Here is a 22,805-nt window from a genome sequence, read left to right on the forward strand (position 1 = left end):
AGACAGGCAGGCAGACAGACAGACAGACAGACAGACAGACAGACAGACAGACAGACAGACAGACAGACAGACAGAGAGACAGGCAGGCAGACAGACAGACAGACAGACAGACAGACAGACAGACAGACAGACAGACAGACAGAGGGAGTAGTAGTAGTAGTAGTAATAATTCAATACAAGTCAAAACCCCATAAGGGTCCATTTGGTTTCCTATTCCCTTATTTAGCTGGGGACCCCCTGAAACTTCCTGGGGGTCCCCGGAGTCCTTGAACCGGCCCGGACCGCACTTTGAGAACCATTCAGTGATCCAGACTGTATGTTGGATTAGCATGTCGGCTAATGGTAGCTTTGTTTATCTAATCCTCCTAGTAAGCAAAGTACAGAACCAGCAACGTCCCAACGTTAACAATAACGCCGTGGCCTGGCCTATTCTGTCATGTTGTGGTAAAGACAAAACATGTATTCAAAGGTTATTATTAATTACATACCTGCTGCTGCAGAGAAAAATCCAACAAGCTTACGTCTGGATCCAGATGGATGCGTTCAGAACAACAACTCCCAAGATGCATTGCGTCATGGAAGGAAGTACGTCATTCAATCAGAGGCGAAATCTATAATAATAATTAAAATAACATAGATAACAACAACGTGATGGACCAACTCCGATAACATTCGATATAAATAATGAAACGCAAATTATGGAAACTAAATAAATGTATTAAAGCACTAAACAAAACGTGTTATTGAGGCGGAAACGGAAACGGATGTGGATGCGTGAATCTGTGGGAGCACTTGTCTTGTACTCTCGCCAATACATTTACTAGGACAATAAAATATGATTTATTCATTGCTAGATAAGCGCACAGATATAGATCGGTAGATCAATAGATGGACCAATAGATATATAGATATTGACATGTAGAGTATATGTATATAGACAGACAGATAGATAGATGGATGGATGATAGTTTATTAAATAATTTTGGCAGACCAGTGGTGTAAAGTAACTAAGTACTTTTACTTAAGTACTGTACTTAAGTACAGTTTTGAGGTATTTGTAGGCTACTTTACTTGAGTATTTCCAAATGTAAATACTTTTATTCTACTCCACTACATCTGGGATCCAAATGTTGTACTTTTACTCCACTACATTTATTTGAAAAGTATATAGGCTATAGGTTACTAGTTACTTTGCTGATATAAATTATAATAAAACATACATATACCACTTTAGCCCTATTTTATACCGTGACTATTCTAAAATAGCCGATCTACAAGCTCACAACGACGCGTTGTGAGCTGCTAGATCTGCTATTTTCAAAGTATTGATACTTTTACTTTAGTAGAAAATGTGAGTACTTTTTCCACCTCTGCTAATGACGTCAGCACGTACACAAGGAATGCGGAAGCAATTTGAAAGTAAAATATAACAACTTCAGAGCTCTAGTTCTCATCCAGTATAAATCAAAGAGTTATCAGCCTGGTATGAAAATGCTCAGAATATTTTTCAGTGTTATCTGGGTGGCAAGGTGTGTTATATAATGCAATCAATCATGTATTTTAACTCACGTTGTGTATTGCTATTGTGTCAATGGGAACCCACGGACAGCACGTGACCGCCGTCGGTCGTCCCTTTAGTCAAACGGTGACTGGTGGGGAGTCAGAATGTGACTCAGCGCCGTTCTGCCCATACGTCAGAATATGACTCCCAGGCAGTGAGACTGTGTTGTGCACGTTATTCAGATTGTACACACACAGCATTCCAAGCCGTGTCACAGTGACACCACCTGACACTTCTGATCGGGGCCTGCCTGGGCACACATTTCCATTTGAATAATCAATATTTGCACGCACCGCTGACTGTCTCTAAGGCAGCACCACCAAATAAGTCTGGTTGTCCTGCGGGATAAATGTCTCTCTCCCTCCATCAATGTCTCTCTCTTTGTCCAGCTCTCTGACACTCATACTCTCTGCCTCTCTCTCCGTCACCACCTCTTTATATGTCTCTCTCTCTCTCTCCCTCCCTCTCGTTCTCCATCACTGTCTGTCACTCACTTGCTTTATCTTTTCTATATCTCTCTATGTCATTCTATCTCTGTAAATCTGAATTGCTGACTATACAGTATAGTCAGTACAGAATCTCTCTTTGATTCTGCTATACTCTCTCATGACTATTTGACTGTCTGTCACTTCTCTGTCCTTGTAGGTCCACAGGGACAGGACAGGGGTGTAGTGGAGGTGAAAATGTGCTCATAACCACTTCTAAAAATGGCATGGTTTCCTCCACCATCGGTCTATGAATGTGCGTGTGAATGGGTGGATGTAATGCACAATCTCTGTAAAGTGCCTTGGATAAAGGCACTATATAATTTAACAATACAGAATAGTGGATAATAGTTTGTCAAGGGCCAAGCCGGACGTTTGGGAGAAGTTAGGTTTGGTTCAAGACCAAGAGCAAAAATGTAACAAACTCTATAATTAAGGTAGTGGAGGTACTGTAGTGCCTTGGCCTACTCGCCGAATGTGGAAGAAATCTGTGGGTGATTGGCACAACACAATTGGACAATGATTTGGTTCAGTGGTTTGTGAAACGGACGGACACACAGACAGACCCTCTTTTTGGATGGCTTGGCCCTATTGATAATACAATAAAGAAGGATGGAAGGATGGATGGAAGGACACAAGTAAATGAAAAGAGTAAACCCTCTAGGTTCTACATTTGCTGCATTGAGTGAGCACAGCGATAGCCTTCCACTGTGTTCTGAGAATATTGTATTTTTCCACTGAAGGATAATTTATCTATATGAAGAGTTCTCCTCCCACGGTGTCTGGCCAAGGACCAGAGAAGCTGTGAACTCTCATTGCCCTTTTCTCCGCCTCCCATACACATTTTCCATACTATGCCACGTTTATCATCTGATGCAATAGCTGAGCAATATTTCCCTTGAACAAACTGATATAATGTGATTCTGGAAGTAGTGGTACTTCCCTTGGCCTCTTATTATCACAAGAAATCCTGCAGTGATCAGTGTATGATAGTTGTTTACGAGATCTCCCCCTTTGATATGTCTTCGACTTGGCAGAGTTAATGATTGTGTCGTATTGTATATTGTGTTGGTTAAAATTATTGAACCAATGGAAAGTAGTAAAAAGTGCTTGGGACAAAACCTCCTAACTCCACACCTTCCGCGAAACCAGCTACCTCCACACGATTGGCCCTCTCTTTTATTTCATAATGAACACCCTTTACGTCTGTGTGTTGGTTAAAATAATATTGAACCAATGAAAAGTAGTAAAAAGCCCTTCGGTCAAAACCTCCTAACTCCGCTTGAGCTCATTTTCCCGAAAATGAAGATTTTTGAGTTAGGAGGTTTCGGCCCGACAGCAGAGATATATACAAAAGTTGCTTAAAGGGGGCGTGACACGGCCAAAAAAGCTAATTATGGCTATCAAATTAGCCAATTTTTTTAATGATGTCATGTACCCCCATGTTAAATTACCCAATCAAATTAATTTATTGTAGTTACTGTATAAAATAATTGAGTCCTGTTGAGCTGTAAAGCGAGTGCAAAAGAATAAAATAAAAAAATAAAAGCAAAGAAGACTGTTTGTTGGTCTGTGTGTGTGTGTGTGTGTGTGTGTGTGTGTGTGTGTGTGTGTGTGTGTGTGTGTGTGTGTGTGTGTGTTTTCATGCTCTTCTGTTTACTCTGAGCTGATGAGTTCAGTTCGCTAAATTAACTCACAAAGTCAAGTAGGTCGGGAGTGGCTTATTGTCGGTATCAGCCGGTAACACGCGGGAGTCTGTCCCCGTTACAATGTGCTAGACCCCTGGGAGATGGACTGCTGAGGTGGAGCGCCACACCTACCATCAGCTCCCAGTACTTGCCGCACGACTTGCCAAAACGTGCTACTCATACGCTGAGTTGGCGGTGCCCGGAATCGAACCCATGACCTTGCGGTACAAAGGCAAGAGCTCTACCGACTGAGCTACCCGGGCACTGACAAATGCACAAAAAACAAATGCACAAATAACAAAACATGGCTGAAGGAGGAGAAAAAACAGATTTGGTGTGGATTTACTGGACAATTTGGCAAACCTTTTTCGAGTAGGACTTAAAGAAAAGCTTGGCATTGATGGACACATTAGCAGCCATGGTGAGTTTAATCGATCTTTATAGGCTATTATTTTGTTCTCTCTGTGATGATTGCTCGTTTTATAGGCTATATTGTTGTTGCTGTCCGTGTTGCAAGTTGGTTCTGTCTGACAGTGTGCACTAAGCTGCAAGTGTGTGTGACTGTGTGTATGTACAGTGTGTGTGTGTGTGTGTGTGTGTGTGTGTGTGTGTGTGTGTGTGTGTGTGTGTGTGTGTGTGTGTGTGTGTGTGTGTGTGTGTGTGGCTGTGAGCGTGTGAGCGTGTGTGCGTGTGTGCGGCGCCGGCGTGCGCTCGTGCAGCGTGTAAATCAGTCAGTCTCTGATCTCATCAGCTTGGTTTGGATATCGGTGTTGTCTGTTGTTGCCTGTTTATGTCGAATGGCTTTGCTGATACATGTTACTACTATCTCAAATGAAAGGTGATGATGAGCCTCACAGATCAACTATGTACAACACCTCTATATGTTGCCTGGTTTTCTGATGATTTTGTCTTCTTGTTTTTGGTACTCTGTGGGACTCTGTCCAGCAAGTCAATGCCCTAAAAGGTTCAAGGTTCAAGGTAGTGTTACATGAGTACATGCTATACAAGCTCACAACGCGTTGTGAGCGTGTAGATCGGCTATTTCCACTATCAATTTTCTTTTTTATGTATAAAGTTGTCAAATATGTCAGTAATTTCATAATATATAATTATTTTTCCACAAACATATTGTATTTATTTTGCTGCCATCATTGTCTCTCATTCAGGCTGGTCTCTGCTTCCACTCCCTGCAGGTCTAAAAACACAGCTTTTTTTTTTTTTTAACCAATCAGATGTTTTGTTGTGTTGTCTCCGGGTAGAAATCGCCACTGTGAGCCTTCAGAATCTCCACTGAAGTCAGCCACAGTACAAGTGAATGGGGGGACTTATAGCTGGCCCTGATGACGTTGCTTGCTTGCCTCAGAAACCAAAGGCTTTTATTTTGGCGTTGCTAGCATCCCATTAGCCCTAGAGTTTATAGATCCCATCCCTGGAAAGTTTCCCTGGAAAAACTGTCCAATGAGAAACGGGAACCACTTCCTCCAAACCAAACCTTTGTTTTCATGCTCTTCTGTTTACTCTGAGCTGATGAGTGATGAGTTCAGTTCGCTAAATTAACTCACAAACAAATGCACAAATAACAAAACATGGCTGAAGGAGGAGAAAAACCCTTTTTCGAGTAGGACGAAATGGACACATTAGCAGCCATGGTGAGTTTAATCGATCTTTATAGGCTATTATTTAGTTCTCTCTGTGATGATTGCTCGTTTCATAGGCTATATTGTTGTTGCTGTCCGTGTTGCAAGTTGGTTCTGTCTGACTGTGCACTAAGCTGCACGTGTGTGTGACTGTGTGTATGTACAGTGTGTGTGTGTGTGTGTGTGTGTGTGTGTGTGTGTGTGTGTGTGTGTGTGTGTGTGTGTGTGTGTGAGCGTGTGTGTGGCGTGTGTGCAGCGTGCACTCGTGCAGCGTGTAACTCAGTCAGTCTCTGATCTCATCAGCTTGGTTTGGATATCGGTGTTGTCTGTTGTTGCCTGGTTATGTCGAATGACTTTGCTGATACATGTTACTACACATCTCAAATGAAAGGTGATGATGAGTCTCACAGATCAACTATGTACAACACCTCTATAGGCTGCCTGGTTTTCTGATGATTTCGTCTTCTTGTTTTTGGTACTCTGTGGGACTCTGTCCAGCAAGTCAATGCCCTAAAAGTTCAAGGTTCAAGGTAGTGTTACATGAGTACATGCTATACAAGCTCACAACGTGTTGTGAGCGTGTAGATCGGCTATTTCCACTATCAATTTTCTTTTTTAAGTATAAAGTTGTCAAATATGTCAGTAATTTCTTTGTATATTTAGGTTATGTCATATCTGCCATGTGCAACTTCAAAGCCTAAAAGCCAAACAGAAATGTAATTGTCAATGACAAAAACACAATTAAATTGTTAATCGCAATTATTTGAGTGTCAATTAATCGGCATGTAAAATGTCATAATCGTGACAGCCCTAGCTGCAGCTGAGAAATGTACAGTACTGTCCCTGTTGCCGCAGCCTTTCCAGTTGTTATTGTTGTAGTATTGTTGTGATTTATATACTACATTGTTTAGAGAGATGCTTGTTTTGTGTTCAGCTAGTGTAGTAAAGACCCAGCCAAGACCCGGCCCACAACAGCCCTGCCAATCGGGCTCAGCCCTGTTGGCACGATAGGTTGTGTGTCGGTCTGGCGAGTGGGAGATTGAGGTTCAAATCCAGTTCAGCGAGAACTGCACTAGCATTCTTTGAGGTACTACATTGTTCTCTTGACACACTACTTAATATGTGACAATGCTCTTTCATGTTTATTGGCTAGAGCTCATGTTCACCTATTCATATATTTCACCCTTGCAAGTCACTCTGGATATACCGGTACAGTAAGAGTGCAGTGGTGGAAAAAGTACTTGCATGTTAAGTAAACTAAAAGTATAAATACTGCAATATAGAACTCTATTACAAGTACATGTCGGGATCTCAAAATGTACTTGAGTAAGAGTACAAAAGTATTGGTATCAAAATGTACTTTAAGTACCAAAATTAAGAGTACTCATTAATCAGTGTGTCCCATTCTCACAATGTGTTGCATGTATGTTTTGTAATAATAATCTTAATCTACAAAGTAACCAGTAAAACTGGAATGTTTTCCGTACTGGAATGTTTTCTGAAAAAAGTACAATACTTGAGTAAATGTACTTAGTTACTTAACACCGCTGTCAGAAGTATTTGCTAAATGCCTAATGTTGTTGTTGGTGGTGGTGGCGGTGTAGCCTAATAAACCAGACCGCACAGGCTGGCACCGCCAGGCTAGTGGCGGTGGTGCCACGTACTGTCCGTGTTATTGTGGGATGTTGTAGGCTGTGAGTCACCCCCAATAAATGGCCATTTCGCTGTGAGAGGTGAGATGCTGGCTCGCATTTCATGCATCACGTAGAACCACCTGCAAGACTTGGCAGTGTCCTCTCTCTCTCTCTCTCTCTCTCTCTCTCTCTGCTCAGTCCCCGCCGTCAGGGGTGTCACAAGGGGGGGGAAAGTGGGACTGAGTTACTATAGGGTCCCAAGGTGGAGGGGCCTTAACTATTTTATACTTTAGCTATTGAAAAATAGCAGATATACAAGCTCACAGCGCGGCACTGAGTGTCGTGCTGTGAGCTTGTAGATCTGCTATTTTTAAAAAGTCGTGAAAATGTGTGCAAATCTTTGAATATATGTATTTTTAAAGTGAACATTTGTAACTCAAATGTTGCTTCTGGGGGGTCCCTGGAACTAAATATTTTGAGATAGGGGTCTGTGGCCAAAGACATATCATTTTGGGGGTCCTTCACATGAAAATGTTTGAACACCACTGACAGAAACATTTCAAAAAAACTTAGAAGGATTTGGAATATTCAAAGACTTAGGGTTAGGGTTAGGGTTACAAATGTTCACAATTTTTCAAAAATAGCAGATCTACAAGCTCACAGCATGGCACTTGGTGCCGCACTGTGAGCTTGTAGATCTGCTATTTTTCAATAGTTAAAGCACAAAATAATGCGTAATAATGCGTTCCCAGTCTTAATGGGTTAAACCCCCCCCCCCTATGAAGAACATTCATGGGGGGCCCGCAATGAATCCTTGTACCCAGTGCCCAGAATTTGGTGTGACACCCCTGCCCGCCGCTCCCAGTAGAGAGGGTCTTCCAGCTCACAATGTGAACAGAATATCCGACATTGAAATGTGTCTCTGGGCTTCGACTGCCAGGTTTTCGAGGTCACGACACAAACTTGAAACTTGCACTCATCGGACAGCATAACTGAAATATAAACTGCACAAAACACAGTAGGTCTATGTGGTTAGAAAGTCTATAAGGCTTTGTGTCTGCTGGTCTGAATTTCCCGGGAGCGTTTGTGTGTTGTGATCTAAATGTGGTTACGCTTTACATTTCCGTGAGCTATAATGGGGGGCTGTGTCATGATCAAGGACACACTTGGGCTAGACACACATGGATAAATGGCACCTGACATGCATGGTCTATATTTATAGGCAGCAGTAGCTGAGGGAGGTAGAGTGGCTGTCTGTTAATCAGAGGGTCACCGGTTTGCCTCCCGGCACGGACTGAGCACGTGACTACGTGTCAAAGTCATGAAACTGATGTGAGCTCTGCCCACTTTCCCTATATACCTGCAGCACCTGACTCATTGTTCAGTATAGACTGATTTCCTGAGCGCCACCCTGTGGAGGGTGTCGCCATGAATGCGGTTTCAACCCTACGTACAACCAGGGAAACCAATACAAAACATGCTTGGCTTCCCGAGGCTGCATGTTATCATCATCTGAACGGCTGCCAAATGCTGACACCAGTACATATATGGAAGATTTCTGTAAGAACAAACCTGTATCTTTAAACGCTGTCCGCTAGACACACCTTCAGCTGTTCTTGTTACACTGTTCTGTATAAGTAATTAAGGCACTGGCCAGACAATGAAGGGCGACACTAGCAAGTGTGTTGTCTCAGAGAGCTCTCGATAATTCCATTGTTTCGTTTCACTCTACCTTTGTGGAAATTCAAATTCTATACTAAAGTAGGGTTTCTAAAATCAATGACAGAATCCACACGAATGAATGAATAGTTTGAATGAATGAGCTAATGAATGAATGAATTAATTAATTAATTAATTGATGGCTATTTCAATATTCCTGTAATGTTCAACATTACAAGACACTACGAGACATTACAAGTAATTTTTATCCTATTCAGCCTGTTCAAAAAGGTATCGAAAAGGTACAGGCAGAAGCTTAATGCTTATTGATGCCTATCCTATGACAGTACACATACAGTATTTTACATAATAACAAGAAAGAAGAATGTAGATAACTTACAAACCTAACAAACAAACAAAACGACAAGCAACGAACAAAAAACAAAAACATGAAAAACAAAAACATTGGTTCACGTTGACAAATTAAGATCCATCATTCATTCCATTTGGTATTTTTCCATAATAGCCTGTTTGAACCTGTTTTTAAATTGCTTTAAATGTATTCTCAGCTTGGTGGTTTCAGGCAAACCATTCCACAGCTTCACACCACTCACAAAAATACACACACTTCATAGTAGTTCCAGCACCTAGTTCTTTTAAGTTTAATTCCCCCCTCAACTCATACCTACCATCCCCATCTCTAAACCTTTTTTTGGATATAAGCAGGAAGCAGTTTATACTGTGCTTTATAAATTAACCTTACCACTAATTGACAACGAAACGCATAAGCATAGAGAGAGACATATATATATATATATGTGTATACTTAAATTCACAGAATCCAAGGTTTGATGCCCATGATCCTGGATGCCTTGCTTCTAGGCTTAAAATTATTGATGTACATATGTTTGTAAATCTCTGTGGCCAAAATGAACGGCTGACACAGATCTATATGGACATATCAGTTCCGTCACTGGTGTAGTGGTGTAGTGCCAAGCTCTAGATTTGAGGGCCGAAATTCTAGTTTGAGCGATTTGAGTTTTGAGTTTTTAAAATCAACTAAATCAAAACAATTTAGTATTTTTGAAATCAAAAAGAGTGCATTTGTGTCTTCATGATATCCAACGTTATTGACTTATTGCTTATTATGTTCATTGGCTGAAGGTTGCTTCTGTAGCTGTTACCCTCTCATGCGCGCAGGGGGTAGGGGGGGACGGGGGGGATTAACACCTCCACTTTTTTTGGGTGGGGGGGATATCCCCTCCAGTGTTCAGGTCCAAGAAAAAGCCGCAAATATGATCGATTATACTGTACACACTGAGTAGTTCTCATTTCAAGGCGTATTACTGCCCTCTAGAGGCACAGTCCCACCAGTGCAGTCACAGTGCAGTCGGCAGCTCAGCTCAGCTGTTCTGAATGAGTTTAATTAATGCAACGCGATAGTGACAACCAGGCAGGCAGTGGCAGAAGGAGACCGTCATTGCAGGTGCTGGACCTGCTGCTGGTGTGTGTAGGATAGTCTCACATCATTCTCAGTCAAAATGAAACGGTCAAAAAACCAAAAAACGATAACGTTGTTCTTTAAATCAAGCAACAATGTAAGTACCTTTGAACAGATGCATAATGGAAATGCAATTTCGTTTGTCAACACATTTTAAGTTACGTTTCCTCTTGTTACTGTGGTTCAATAAAAAGATCTAATATAGACTTAATGAATTCATGTGTATTTCATTTTAAAAATGCCTTGAAATCTGCGTAAAACAACTGTGTAATTCAGCTCAAGTGGAGGGGATATGTCCCCCCCTCCTCGGGGCAAAAGTGGGGGGGATATCACCAAAAGTGGGGGGGATACCCCAAAATTTTTCGCGCGCGCCGCGCACATACCTCCCAGATGTGTCCCCTTCACTTTTAAAATGCCTCCTGCGCCCCTGCCCTCCACACAATAGGTTAAATATGGTGCTATAAGGGTGCAATACGGGGTGTGTACAATGAGCTATAGTTAACAACCTGAATCCTGGATCATGAATCCAATATGACAGTGCTGTCAAACAAGAAGCTACCTATGAAAAACTTTAATCTGCAACAGCATTTTATACAATTTACAATTTAGGCATTTAGCAGATGCTTTTAATCCAAAGCGACTTACAATAAGCAGGTAATAAATAAGCAAGATAATGTGTCAGTACATCAACAACAATATAACAATAGGAATATCAATCTAGAAAAACAATAACATAGGTAGACCACGCACCAATTAGTAAAAAAAAACGTAAAACCTAAAAATGCTATATAGCTTCATGTATGGTCATTGAGGGGGAAGAGGAGTGTTACAGTAGTGCTATGGGTTTAGGTGGAGTCTGAAGAGGTGAGTCTTCAGTCCACAGCGGAAGCTAGGGAGTGAGTCTGTAGTTCTAAGTGCGACAGGGAGTTTATTCCACAGTTTGGGGGCCAGGAGGGCAAATTGTCTAGGACAAGTGGATTTTTGTCCTGGGGTTTTTAGCGAGGGTTCTGTCAGCATCCCTGTGTTGGCTGATCTGAGTGAACAGGTGGGATTGTAGGGGTTGATCAGGTTTTGGAGGTATGGAGGAGTCGTACCTTTGGCTGCTTTGAAGGTCAGCATCAGTGTTTATATAGTATGTAGTGAGGGAGAAGGGGGGGCCCTGGCCCCTTGGGCTGAAAGAAAGTTGAGGATCCTTGCTGTACACTGTGGGAAAAGAGAGAGAGAGAGAGAGAGAGAGAGAGAGAGAGAGAGAGAGAGAAATGCGGCTGAGAAGAGAAATAGTAAAACATTTTACTCCTCTGTAAGTGTGACAACATTCCGATAAGGCCTGTTTATGCTGTGTATTACATTACCTCAGACGGAGGGCAAAGCGATCAGAGCAAATACACTGCATGCTGCCTCTTACTGTACCACTGCATTAGGAGAATTGCTGACCACAGTCTCCCTCAATTTCCTCCCCTCCTCTGACAACTCTGAATAGATAGGTTTAGGGCTTTTTGTGTGCCTTGTAAACTCCCTGTGCTCTTAGCGCTTGGTCATTTTTTTTTTCTTTTTTTGCTGTCAGTGCATGGGAGACTGACTGAACGTTTTTTTCAAAGCGAGGACCAGATGAAGATGCTTTTTCCCCATCGTACATTGGAGAGAGGGAGGAGGGCTGGGTGGAGAGATGTCTCTTAAGTGACAGGATCATTGTAAACACGGTGCCATCGGAGCAAACTGCTGCCCTACGGGCTTAAGAGGACAGAGAGAGAGAGAAAGTTCTTGGGGGGTTGGTGAGGTTCAAACAGAGAGGCACAAGTGTCATTAGATTTTCTAATTCAAAACCCTCTTCACTTTGTTGACAGGAGACCCCCAGGTGTCACTGTCAACTTCAGACCATGGAGGAAGCTAAGGAGTAAACAAACATACTGACATGATGCTGACATGATATTGACCATGATACTGACAATGATACTGACATAAAAAAATATCATGATACTGACCATTTACTGATCATGATACTGACATGAGAATGATCATGTTACTCACATGGTACTGGCCTATGAGCACTCTTCCTATAAGCATATGTGGAACTGTGGAATAACTAATGATTAATACATTAAACTTGGTTAAGTTCACCATTACCGTAGAACCATCCAGAATCAGGAATTAACGATGAGTTCAGGATGAATGAATGATGAAAGTATGTGTTCATCATTAATTCAACATTAATTAAGTATGTGTATGGATGTGCTTGCTCAAGTAAAATGTGACCACGGAAATAGTCAATTGACAAGCTCACATAAGCTTAGATCTGCTATTACCGCAATTAAAAAAAAGGTTTGAAAGTTTATGATTTTTTTTTATATAGCCGTGGTATAGACAATGCAGTACAGTAATGGGATAACATATCATGTCTTCTACAACCAACACAACTACAACACAAGAATCCACTGTACACACAGTCCACACAGTGTTAATAACAGTACGGTATGTCCAATTGTACACTCTGTTAAATAAATCTAGACATTGTAAACTGGACCAGAGTTTAGTCAGGAACACTCACGTCAAAGTAGATTTAACCATTTATTGAATGGAATACAGTTAATTTCAGGGGCGCTGGAAGTGGGGTGCTGAGGGAGCTGCAGCTCCCCTGGTGGTGGGGAGGAAAAAAAAACGAAAAAAAAACGTGTTTTTTTTTCTTTTTTTTTTTTTCTTTTTTTAAATAAGCCTATATACACACACACACAGAGCTATATTAAAACAATAATGTATTTGACTTTGGGGAATAAAATATGTTGAAAAAAGGTATTTGATTAGATTATCACATGGTGACCTAATCACATGGTCACCTTGCCACTTCCGGTCAGAAGGGAAGTCAAATTTAAATCCCGCTTTGATGGCACACCAAAGTCTATTTATTTGAGAACTAGAAACTGTCTATATATATTGTTGCAAACTAACACCGTTGTATATGGGGAATAAAAAACAGTAGAAAACTGTTACAAAAATAATACCCGATTTTGTAGTGTGTGCGTGAGTGACTGTGTGTGTGTGTGCATGCGTGCTGTGTGTTGCACTGTGTGCTAAAATAACTAGTAACTATATAGCTCCTTGTTACACCGTTGTGCGGGGAATAAGCACCCGAAACCGTAATAAAAAGAACCCAAAACCGGATAAAAAACGTGAATTTTCGGCGTGCGGCCTTTGGCCGCACGCATGAACTCCTCCAGGCTCAGCTCCCCTTGGGATTTGGGAGTTCCAGCGCCCCTGGTTAATTTTGGCTCCACGTTCGGAGATGTTCCCTGAATTTTGTGCATTCTTGCTAAGCAAAATCGATCAGACCATCAATAGACCAAGAGTAGCTATATGGAATGGAAAGGTAATTAGACCCCTCTTTTTCATTTTCCCTCTTCAAATTGCCAAATACAAGGCACAAATACTCAGTTTCCATACAATCAATTTTTTGCATTGCAAAACGATCGATACCGATTACCACATTTTAAAATGATACAATACGATACAAAGCCAAAACGGTACGATATTTTTCTTTTGCAAACGATATATCATTGCAAATTAAAATCAATGTTTTGATTCAGTTACTATATCGTTACACCCCTAGTGATGTCATGATCAGCAGATATGTGAATGAGGGAAATATATAAATAAATTAAAAAAAATAGGAAAAGAGCTGATGACTGACAGCTGACTACAGCTGGGCGGGGCTAGACTCTTGTGTCCTGCATAAACTAACGCTGAAGCCTTCATCTGGGTCACTGCATCACGTCCGGCTACCTTTGGCTAATGCCCCCACTAGAGCTGTCAGTTTGCCTCTAAAATCCCATTCGAATTTCATTCATTCATTTTTATAAGTTTTCGAAAATAGTCGAATATGTTATATAATATATAAAATGTTTTTTCTTTTTTTTCTTTTTTATATATATATATTTTTTTATAAAATGTATAGTTGTAAAATAATAAGCACATTATGTGCGCAAATTCAGATGCTATAACAAGCTGGGGAAAAAAGCTAAGCTACAAGCCCTAACTACATTGTATCATTGACAGGCTGTGGGCTTGTAGATCAGCGGAGGCGTGGCTAGCAGCTAAAGAGCTTGTTTAGACAGCGTGTGACTGTCTTCCCAGCGTACCAGAACAGAACAGTGCAATGAGAGAGAGGAGCAGCAGAGCATAAAAGCCAGCTCCTCTACGTTACTGACAGACAAATATTACATTAGTCTTTGGCTGTCCGCTGTTGTCATAAGTTTCTAAATGTTACTTTCAACTGAAGCTTGGAAACAGCAGGAGAAATAGCCAAGTAGCTAAGCTAACCAGCTAATACTATGAGGACTCGGAGGAGAGGAGAGGAGAGGAGAGGAGAAAGGGCAGAGGAGAGCTCCGGACAGCAGCGCTGCAAACGTTGGTGTCGGGTGTCCCACACACAAAGTGCTGTGGCATAACTTTCTCTGTGTCCACTCACTGCAGTGCATGCCATGTACAAACGTAATTGTTGATCATTTGTGACTTGATGAAAGCATTTATTTTTGCAATGGGAGGTCAGGAAAAACGTTTTTTGTTTATTTATTTTTTTATATAAACTTTTTTTTTTCTTTTTTTTTTTTACATTTCGAATAGTAATTTAAGTATTCGACTTTCATCCATTTCTTTAATATTCAAATTATAGTCGAAAAATGAATTTCATTCTGACAGGCCTAGCCCCCACCAGGATATGGATGCTGGGCATGAAGTGGTTAACACTGAGGATTTCTCTCTCTCTCTCTCTCTCTCTCTCTCTCTCTCTCTCTCTCTCTCTCTCTCTCTCTCTCTCTCTCTCTCTCTCTCTCTCTCTCTCTCTCTCTCTCTCTCTCTCTCTCCACAGTGTGAGCAATTGTTACATAACACAGTCCACCAGTCATATTACATGTTCACAAGATTTTCACCTCAAGCCAACTGCCAGAGCACAAAAAACAATTTGTCAAATTGAATTAAAGGATGAACATGACTCTGCATTTCTGCATTTCGTAGTATATTATTACTAAATGAAAGATGATAATTTGTTTTCACCATATTAGCTACAGTGTGTTCTGTTCTCATTGAGGTATTTTCCAGCGATTGATGTATCACAATGGAAATACTGAAGGGAAATGTCAAATGCTAGGTTTCTCTTGCAATAAAGACATTGTGATGAATTGCACTCAGTCAAATTAATGATCACATACTGTGGATTCACAATTGCGTAAATTGCCAGCCTCCTCCTCTGCCGAGCGAATGTATGATTATGTGGATGACGGATGTTATATCATGTGTAATCTCTTAAAATGTTCCTTTGAAGGCCTCAAAATGTAAATGTTTGTCTCGTTGGATTGTATGTTATGTGGATTGTATGTTAATTTGTGTATTAAGTACGTATGCCCAAGAAGGGTTCTGTTGATGCACACCTCTGTATTTTATATGCTCGCTGCTTCTAGGGGTTGTAGTCTCAGATTCTGTGTTATGCTTGCGCAGATGATCTGTAGTAGCCAAACTGAATGCAATAGGTTAAAATAGTTAATCCTGAATAATGGTTAAAATGGTTAATTCTGAGCTGAAGTGTCTAACTGAATTTTAGTAATGTAATGCCCAACAAGTGTTAGTTCACTCAAGTTTCAGTTTCAGTTTTCATTTACTGTAGGTAACAGGCGGGGCATTCCTCCAATCATGATCAAGTGGGGGCGGACCTTGGTGCGCGTAAGGCCCGCCCCCCCTCGAATATGATTGGAAAACTTGTCACCCAACAGTTTTGGTATACTGAAACTGCTTTTTTCTCCTCACAGGGGATATTCTGCTCTTGCTTTTTTAGTGGTCAGCTCAGCAGATAGCTAACATGATATGATCCCTTGTAGAAGAAAGACCCAGGAGACCGGAGTGTAGTATAGGCCTTTTAGTTAAAGCATCATATATTTTTTGTAAAACTGTGAACATAAAACAAAGAAAACATACATCTTACATCAGCATACTGTATAACTACTGTACATCATCATACAATTGCACATAGTTGCTATATAAGACAAGATGAGAAAATGAGTAGCCTGATATGTGGCTTAGAGGCCTACTTAGTATCCAAGCTTAGTTAGTGATACAATGCCACTAGTAATTAACATCCAACAATGAACAGAAACATCACACTAAAGCAGTCTTAAACTGACAATGCACTCTTATATCAAAGTATTCATTTACATCAAAACAAACTTACAGGTTTAGACCTTCAAAGTCCACAAAGTTGAAAAGTGGCAAGCTTGGAGCCTGCAGTGAGTGTTTGTTTGTCATGTGCTCTGATACTGTTTGACATGGCTGTCTGGAAACACTGAGCTGAACTGACTACGGCAAGACCGGAGGGTCAAAAAGAACAGTACAGAAAAAGCAAAAACATTAAATGCAATACAACATTCCACTACTAGGTGTCATAGAAAATAAACATGCTGGGGCAGAACAGGGGATAAGGCTGATGTTCAAATATGGACCAAACACTCTATAGTAACTAGTACTATCAGACCCATTTTGTTATTATTTGAATTAAATGAAATCACTTATTAACTCTCCCAACGCTTTGAACGTTCACGTTCGCCCGATTTCGCAAGACCTCTCCGCCAATACGGCGCTCGTTCGGTTCGTTCGTCTGATGACTGTAAGCTGATGAGGGGTCGCGCGGCCGTCTACTGTAAACACATTTTCCGCGGTGATGGTGTAAAAAATCCATTATGCGTTAACATCAACGGAGAACAATTCACTTCCTTGTTGATTTCCTCTGGCTGTAAGGCTCTGTGGCCAGTGACTGGTCTTCTTCTTCTTCAACACATAACAGGCAAATTCACATTCATTCTCGCATGACGCCGCCCTCTGCTGCCTGGCAGACCAAAGTGCACTATTGCACAACCCAAAAAAATAAAAATAAATAAATAAATGTCTGTCTGTCTATCTACTATAACGTCGCAAAGGTAAGCCGCTTTTTGATGGCACCAGACCCAATAAATAAATAAATAATCTGGCAGTAGGAGAGTTAATGCCTGAGAATTTACCTGTAATGTTAAATTAGAGCACAGATAAGTTGCGACCGTAGGTCGCAGTTCCGTCACAGCTTGTCCGTGTCTGGACGTATTGACGCCCGGATGGGTAACGCCTGACACTGTGGATCCCCTGACACATCACTGTGACATCACAGGTGACATCACAGTGATGTCAGATACTCAGAGCAGGGATCTCCACATATGGGCCAAAAAGGGTTTCTGTTATGGATCTCCATACTGTATATGGGCATAAAAGGGATTGTATGTATGATGTAAGATGTCATCGACGTCATAGGACTTTCACATAATGAATAACTGAGTAAGCATGTTGGTCTCACAGCAATATCTCCATATACAGTACATGGATCTCCATATATGGGTACCAGCGAGCGGTCTCCATATGGGTAACTGGTCCGATATACATCACTGGCCAGATGGCCAGGACATGGCACAACCTCGTCGCTTGTCCTCCTTAGGCATCGTTCTATAATGTATAGCAGGGTTTCTCAAAGTGAGTGCCGTGGCACCCTTGGGTGCCATGACGCAAGTCCAGGGGTGCCACAGAATGTTTGGAATTGATCAGAAACACTTCAGTTTAACCACTTTAACCATAACCATTTTCCCCCATCTGCACCAAATCTCTTCACCCAAACAATAGAAGATCTACAAGCTCACGACACGTCACAAATTGACCCGTTGGTAAGCTTGTAGACTGGCTATTTATGGTGAACGTCCCCACAAGGTTAGAGAGAGATGCTGTGGCTCAAGTGGATATTTACAATCCGTCCTAATGGAGACTGACGTTCTCTCAAGTTGTCCTTGTGATGGGAGAAAGAATGACATGTTTATGTCCTGTAATATGACATAAACAAGGTGCCATAAAGTAACAATGTCATTCAGGGATGCCGAGGATGACTTTTCTTTCCCTTTTTTTTAACGGGTTCTCAGAGCCAAAAAAGTTATTTATGGTCATTGTCAGGCAGAAACCTTGTATCTCCCAAGTTTAAAATGTGTACAAAATTAAAGCCCTACTTCATCATACAAGAGTGCTGCACAAAAGTTGTGAAAATAGCAGATCTACAAGCACACAGCGCCTCGCTATGTGAGGCGTTGAGTGCTCGTAGATCGGCTATTTTCACTAGTTTAAATCATTTTTTTTATGATAAATAAAAAAAAATGAATGGTTTTGGACATACTGTACAAGGTTTCCATTCGACAACAACGATATAATATATTGTGTTCTGTACAACTTTGTTGGGGTGCAGTCAACCAATTCACTGCTGACTGCTGGAGTGAGAAAATTATGGGGGAGAGAGAGCGAGAGAGAGAGAGAGAGAGAGAGAGAGAGAGCGAGAGGGGTTAGCCCTGCCAAAGAGTGTTGGCATGAGCTGTCAATCGTGATGAGGTGATGAGAGATGTAGTGGATAGAGAATAAAAAGACAGACCAACCACTCAACTCCCTGTCAGAAGTCACTGCTCCACCTCCTCCCCCCTGTGGACTGTTTGGGTGAGATAAATAGAAGAATAAACACACGGGCGAGCGCCTGCACACTCACACACACATAATCTCACTTCTGAAACACTTTGAACACATACGGCACAAGCATTTCGTCGTTGTCGGGTGGAAACCTTGTATGTCCCAAACCGTTCGTTTGGCATTTATCATTTTAAAAATGATTTAAACTAGTGAAAACAGCCGATCTACAAGCACACAATGCCTCGCACCGCGAGGCGTTGTGTGCTTGTAGATCTGCTGTTTTCACTACTTTTGTGCGACGGCCCTCTCTGATGAAGTAGGGCTTAACTTTGCGAAAGAACGTACACATTTGAAACTTGGAGATACAAGGTTTCCACCCGACAACGGCGATTTGTTATATATAAAATAATGTACATTGGCCTATCTCACATGCACATGCATGCACACACACATGTGCGCACACAAAAAAACATGCAAGGGTGCACACACGCACATGCAAATGCACAGATGGGAGATGAAAGGATATAATTATGGAAGCTTGATGGTACATTATTATATAAAATCACTTATGAAATGAGAAGTCTGTTTGTTGACATTAACTGCATGCTTAATTTGCATACTTAAATGATACACGTTTGGAGGTTTTCCCCTCATTCCCCTGGTAACGCTATGAACTGTGGGTAATTCCCTTAGCCAAAGTCAGCCTAGATTCCGACGTACAGAAAGGGTAAACAAAGGGGTCTGCCTGAGCCCTCATAGACTTACCCATTTCAAACGGGACAGCCCCCAAGCCCTCGTGGACTTCATATGGACACGCACCTATAAGTCAGTGAGCGCTGTGGAATTGGGCTGTCTGCCTACACTGCCTTGCTGGTTAATTGGCTGTTAGCTGTGCTGCTCTGATTCCATGGCAAGACACTCAGGTGCCGTCCACACAAAGATGAATTTAGGTGAATCCGCAAAATCGTTTAAATCCTTAAGGCCACACAGAGCCGGCGTTTTGGGTGCCTGAATATGCACATTTTTTAAATCGGGTCCCAGAGTGAATACATCTTTCTAAAATGGCTTGTTCCATTCCTTGATTCTGATTGTCTGGTTTCCCTTTACTTTCTGTGGTATATGAGACTATAATCCACACCTTGAATCAGTTTATATCAAACCCAGGTGCGTTATTTCTTTCCACAGTGTTCCGTGCACCAATTATCTGCACCTGTGTTGTTGGCAAATAAGCTAGGAACTACTTTCTTGTAGCTGGGAACTACTTTCTTGCAGACCTTGTAGTGAATTATTAGTGAAATAGAACAGTTTTAATTGGTACATGTCTATGATTTTTCATGTTGCCATATTGTAACCGTTTTAGAAAAGCAATAAGCCACGCGAGGAATGTGGTTACCTGTATTTTATAACGTCTGAGAGGGTTGGAATCACTCGGCTTCACCTCGTGTCTCACCACACCTCTCAGCCGTTATAAAATACCAGGTAACCACATGCCTCTTGTGGCTTAAATGCTTCAGATGACGTCTACGTGCATGTGTACAACCATATTTAGCCACAGCAAACGAAGGATAACCTTACACAAGGTAAGCTTTGGCTGAGCTTTGGCCTGCTATGACTTATCCTTCACCCTGCATGAGAGTGTTTCCCCTTGGCTCTCTACTTTTATATGTGACTATAGGTCAGGTGCAGTGGCTGCACCATTCTCCTGGATTCCCACAGTAGCATAAATGCCCTTGTGTATTAGAAAAAAATACTTTAAACATGACATGAGCTTATTTCAAGTACAGGTTACCAGTAGTGCAGACACACCCCAGGGAGAGGATATGCTGTAATTAAAGAAAGATGATTTCCAGAGATGGCACTTCCCATCTACTGTAACATCTCTAAATGTAAAGTTGCAGCTGCATTATGGTGTATGGACTTTGTGATAGATTGTGGTTTAGCTCTCCACAGACGAATACATTTCAACTAAACGTCTCCTATTAGGCTTGTAGATAGGCAAATTTAGCTATGAATACAGGTCTGCCTTGAGATTTTGACTTTCCCATTGATATGCCTGTCGGCACAAAATGTTTCTGAGAAGAGGTGGCAGCAAGCAGTAGGCGAGTAGCAAAGACTGATGGTTCATAGATCATGTTGAGAAGTACTGAACAGTTTGACATTTTTCTTTTAATACTACTTGAAGCTGCCACCTTGTGAAAAGACTGTCAGAGGTAAATTGAGATTGAGACCCTGCATTAACCCAAGGAGTGTGTGTGTGTGTGTGTGTGTGTGTGTGTGTGTGTGTGTGCACGCATGCACGTTAGTGTGCACGCACGTACGCACGCATGACTTACTGTAAGCCTCATAGAAAGTGAACAGAATATATGAGAGAGAAAAAAAAGAACTGTAGAAAGAAAATTGTTCCTCGACCTTAGCCAGAGATTGGTGAACTTGTTTTCACAGGGAAGCAGTCAATTTGAAGTTTGTCCAAACTACTAATATGGCAATATTTAAAGTAAACAATTCTGACATGAGAGAACATACAATCAAACTCAACGTCAGTAACTTCCCAGTAAACACAAGCCGTCATTTAGCCCAATGGTTATGTTTAGCCCTCATTTGAACCGTCTATCGTCAGTCTGTCTATAGACCGATTGTAGCTGATTACATTTAATCCATTATTCCATACTTGTTGATTAAAAAAACAGCTTTAATATCCACACCTGGTTTTCAAATATTGGACTAAAGTAATTTTAAGAACCAATTTCACTATATAGTCTAGTTGAGTTGTAGCCGTCATCTGAACGCTTCCATAATAACGATATATTACCGTTCAGGACAAACGTGTGTTAGACCATCTTTTTTTTAAATACATTTTTATCAAGTTGTTCATTATCGGATGCTAACAGTATCTCCCGGTTTTACCTTAATAGTTGATTGCATCCACTGAGCAGTTTCTGGCCATTGCACATCTTATAGCCGTCTAAAAGACGTGCTGGTCAATACCTTTGAAAAATTCTAAAAGTGTATTAAATAATTGCATAATGCCGTGGTACGCTGCTCATGACAGCATACTATTACTTCTCTGAGTTACATAATTCATTCTGACACCAACAGCCACAAACACACAAGACTGCATGTCACCCCCACCATACGATAATGATTAAATAAAATCGTTTTATAGCTATGCATCAATATAAAGTTAGTTTGTGTTGTCAAACAAATGCACCGACCTCAAACGAACAGCGGGAAGCGATATGTCAACTACTAATAGCTGCTGGAACCCCTTTGAATCACAAGCTGCCGTGGTCGAGCGGTTAGCGCACAGGTTTCAAGTACAGTAGATCCTGAGTTCGAACCCCGTCGACTCCCAGTGTCAAATAATAACAGTGCAAGAAATCATCACAAATACGATCAGCTGCAGTGGTACGGGTAGGATACGGCTCTCAGAGCTAAGGAAAAATGATTTTAAATCCTGCTGGCTGCCATCATTTTCACTAAATTTTCACTACTTTCGGCGGCCGCTAGGGGCCGCTAAAGGCGTTTAAATGACGGTGATACAATGGCTTGGCTTGGCATAGACGGTGAAAAAACTTTAACATTTAAACTCGTCACAGACTGGATCTAGCTATACGTCCGGTTTAGGCGAAGACGTCATCTGAACGCGATTTAACCCCCAAATTGCTTAGTGGGATGTTTCACACAGCTAAAAAAATGTCATTAGGATAGGTTTTACTTGTAGATCGTGAAGTAGGTTTAAAGTGCTCATGTGGCCTATATTCACTTATTTTGGGCTTAGGGTTTGCATAGACCAAGTTGCTTATTCCTCTTGCAAAATCTGGCAACAGAACTTACTTTGGCTATTTACTTAAGCTTGAAAAGCCTAATAGTATTTATTTTTTGTGTGTAAATAAAGCACTTTGAAACTGAAATGATGGCCAATGTTGATGATGATAATAAAATAAAAATCTGAAGATGATGGACAGTGTTGATGATAATAAAAAAATACAAAAATATATCTATTAGATATTATCTATACATTGCCATATTGATACTTTTACTTAAATAAAGAATGTGAGTATTTTTTTCCACCACTGCACAGGAGGTATAGTCAGTAAATGTGTGTGTAGTTCCAGACTTAAAAAATGACAACAGGCATCAG

Source organism: Nannobrachium achirus, assembly GCF_963921795.1.
Source record: "Nannobrachium achirus genome assembly, chromosome: 8".
Lineage (NCBI taxonomy): Eukaryota > Metazoa > Chordata > Actinopteri > Myctophiformes > Myctophidae > Nannobrachium > Nannobrachium achirus.